The 3,924-nt window shown below is 39.2% G+C and overlaps 1 pseudogene; it reads left to right on the forward strand.

Moving 5' to 3' along the window:
- The first annotated feature begins 478 nt into the window (after positions 1-478).
- Positions 479-2,681, forward strand: LOC129464618 (piggyBac transposable element-derived protein 3-like; annotated as a pseudogene).
- Positions 2,682-3,924: the final 1,243 nt, after the last annotated feature.

Raw genomic sequence — 3,924 nt, forward strand, 5'->3', positions numbered from 1 at the left:
TCCACATATATGACATCCCTCCCCGCAATCTGCCCTGGACCAAGCATATGAAAAAATTTCCCTGAATAATAGCGTCTATACTGGAAAAAGTGAACAACCAGCTACTCCACTCGGGAGGCCGAGGCAGGAGAATCGCTTGAATCCTGGAGGCAGAGGTTTCGGTGAGCTGAGATAGTATCACTGCACTCCATGGGTGACAGAGCAAGACTCCCTCTCAAAACAAAACAAAACAAAACAAAAACCCACAACAAACAAAAAAAGACAGGTACATATAACTTTACTGAACTACAACCTATACTAGTAATTTTTTGTTACTTCTCTACTCACTTTGCTATTGTGCTGTGAAAAGAAAATACCGAAATTATTACTGTTGCATTAGTCATGGGTTTGACATTTTTCGCGTTCTATTTTTGGAACACTAGGCAAAACCACTACCACTAGGACTAATAATACCTTTTTTTTTCATTTTTGTCCCAAGATGCTGCAAACTCTAAGTTTACATGAAACAATTGACCTTTTAGAGACAGATAACAGCAAGTGCTATAGTGACACAATCACCTGAAAATGCTACAGCACCTGTTTCTGATGAGGACTCAGGAGACAAAGAATGTGGAACAAGAAATAATCCACCAGGTTCTTTGTTGCGTGCAACTGCATATCTTATTCAAGATGGCTCTGATGCTGGATCTGACTGAGATGATCCCTCATATGCACCTAAAGATAACTCTCCTGTTGAATTTTCATCTACATCTACTGTGCAGCAACCTCCACCATCAAAGAGGAGGAAAGTGACCAAAATTGTTTGCAAATGGATAAAAGATGGCCTAACTGTGCAACCCATAAGAGGTAGAGTTACAGAACCACCAAACGATTTCTTCACCAAAATGAGAACTCCCATAGAAATTCTTGAGCTTTTTCATGATGATGAGGTTGTTGAATTCATTATCAAGGACTCCAACTTATGTGCTCGAAGTGAGGATGTCTTGGCTTAACTACCTCCAAATTCAAATCTTTTCTGGAAATTATTTTTCTGAGCGGTTACATCTCAGTTCCTAGAAGGCATGTGTTTGGGGAACAAAGAACAGATGCGCATAATGTACTGGCATAATGTACTGCCATGAGACGTGACTGTTTTGAAACTACATTTTCTTTTTTTTTTTTTTTTTTTGAGACGGAGTCTTGCTCTGTCACCCAGGCTGGAGTGCAGTGGCACAATCTCGGCTCACTGCAAGCTCCGCCTCCCGGGTTCATGCCATTCTCCTGCCTCAGCCTCTCCGAGTAGCTGGGACTACAGGCGCCCGCCACCACGCCCGGCTAATTTTTTGTATTTTTAGTAGAGACGGGGTTTCACCGTGGTCTCGATCTCCTGACCTCGTGATCTGCCCGCCTCGGCCTCCCGAAGTGCTGTGAAACTACATTTTCTAATTTGCATGTTGCTGACAATGCAAATTTGGATTCAGTGGACCAGTTTTCCAAGTGGTGATCTCTCGCAAGCACACTCAATGAGAGATGTATGAAATTTGTTCCAAATGAAACATATTTCAGCTTTGATGAATCCAGGGTTCCTTATTTTGGTCGTCAGGGGTGCAAACAATGTATTTGGGGAAAGCCCATTCGGTTTGGCTATAAGATTTGGTGTGGTACCACATGTCTGGGCTACATTGCTGGTTTCAGCTTTATCAGGGTAAAAACCCTGATACTAAACATGAGGAATCTGGTGTTGGTGCATCACTTGTCCTTCAGTTTGGTGAGGCAATTACAGAGACACACCCTGGACAATACCATCTTGTATTTGATAGCTTTTTCACCAGTATTGCACTTCTTGATAAACTCAGTTCAATGGGACATCAGGCAACAGGTACAGTGAGAAAGTATCGCATTGACAAGGTTCCATTGGAATCAGATGTAGCTCTAAAGAAAAAAAGATAGAGGCACATTCGATTATTGAATTGATGGCAAAGGCAATACTGTCTGCAGGTAGAATGATAACAGTGTTGTCACTATTGCCTCATCTGGTGCTGGTATTGATCCCCTGTGTCTTGTCAGTTGTTATTCCCAGAAACTGAAAAAGAAGATCCAAGGTCAGCAGCCAAACATGATCAAACTGTATATAACCAGTTCACAGGAGTCCTACGCAGAGCAGATGAAAACATTAATAAGTATCAGGCATCAATCCGTGGAAATAAATGGTATCAAGCCCTCTTTTGTTGTGTTTCAAATTGGTCTTACAAAATGCTTGGCAATTGCATAAAGCATATGATGAGAAGCCAGTGGATTTTCCGGAGTTTCATCGATGTGTGGTACGCCATTATTTGAAGACCCATGGTCATCGTCTAGAACCTGGCTGAAAAAGAAGACCTTCTCAGAAGCATAACACTGACTCATATTATGACGGCATAAATCACGGGATAGTCAAGCAGGGAATGCAAATGTGGTGTGCTGAGTGTCATAAGAACAACACTTTTCAGTGTGAAAAATGTGATGTTGCCTTGCATGTGAAGCATTCTGTTGAATATCACACTGGACAGCAGTTTTCACCACCCCCTGAGACAAGAAACATGATTTTATACGTTACGTACAATGTAGCAGGGATTTTGCCTAGTGTTCCATTTTTTGAATGCCACATAACTCAACAATACAACATAATAAAAATTTTTCCTTTTCAAATTCTTGTTTCTTGAACTTTTCTAGGTAACATATATGAATTTCATGCCCAAATTTAAAAAATTGCAACCTCAGGCATAAATGGGTTAATCTATTCAGGATTTGATAGTTCAAATTATAGTAAAATGTTCACCTGGAGAATTTTAAAATATATGTGAACAAAAGCAAATATAAATGCTGTAACAGAAATTGTGTCTTTTAAATATGAAATAAAGTTAGAGATCATTTGAGTTAACGATATCTGTAAAAATATTTAAAAATTACAGAATTGCTTCTTAATGTATTTCTATATTAAAATAGAGATACAAAATACTACCTGACAAACTTCCTTTTGAATTCATATTAAACTACTTTTTTCCCATTTCTGCTCAAAAGTTGTTTCCAGAGAGGTCTTCTCTGACTATGCAATATAAAATAAAATGCCATCTCTGCAGTCCCCTTTCATTTAAGCAGTTTATTTTTTCTCCAATTACTCTTATAAGCATCACACATATAAAATACTTTACTTTCTTTAATCTGTCTCTTCTTACCAGAATATAACTCCATGAGGGCAGAGATTTTTACTCATCAAATAAACAGTACCAAAAATATCTGGTATGCCACAAATTTTTGAGAAATGTGTAAATAAATAACCAAAATCAATGCTGAAAATGTTTTAAAAGAAAGAACTAAAGAGAAGAGCAAGAAAGAATTAACCTTAGTACAATGGCACTACAGTAGATAGATGACCCCTAGACATAATAGACTCTACACATTAGTTATCACAGCACAGAGTAACCAACATGAAAATAGAGACTTGGGCCAGAGCAACAGGGAAGCAGGTGGGGTGAGTTATGCACTAAAGATAGATTTCCTTCATTTTGTAGAGAGACCGTTTACCATTCAAAACGTTTAAGTAGGGAAAAACCCACATGTACATAGAAATCATCCTCTTTGAGAAAAAATGAAATAAACTGAGACAGATCGATATACAGTAAAATAATTACACTGCTGGGCATGGTGGCTTATGCCTATAATCCAAGCACTTTGAGACACCGGGGCAAGTGGGTGGTTCTGAGCTCAGGACTTCAAGACCAGCCTGGGCAACATGGCAAAAAACCATTTCTACAAAAAAGAAAAAGAGAAAGAAAAAGTTATCTGGGCATGTTGGCTCACATTTACAGTGCCAGCTACTTGGGATGCTGAGGCTGAAGAATCCCTTAAGCCAAGGAAGCAGAGGTTGCAGTGAGTCGAGATCATGCCACTGCACTTCAGCCTGGG

The sequence above is a fragment of the Symphalangus syndactylus genome, chromosome 16, assembly GCF_028878055.3.
Source record: "Symphalangus syndactylus isolate Jambi chromosome 16, NHGRI_mSymSyn1-v2.1_pri, whole genome shotgun sequence".
Taxonomy (NCBI): Eukaryota; Metazoa; Chordata; class Mammalia; order Primates; family Hylobatidae; genus Symphalangus; species Symphalangus syndactylus.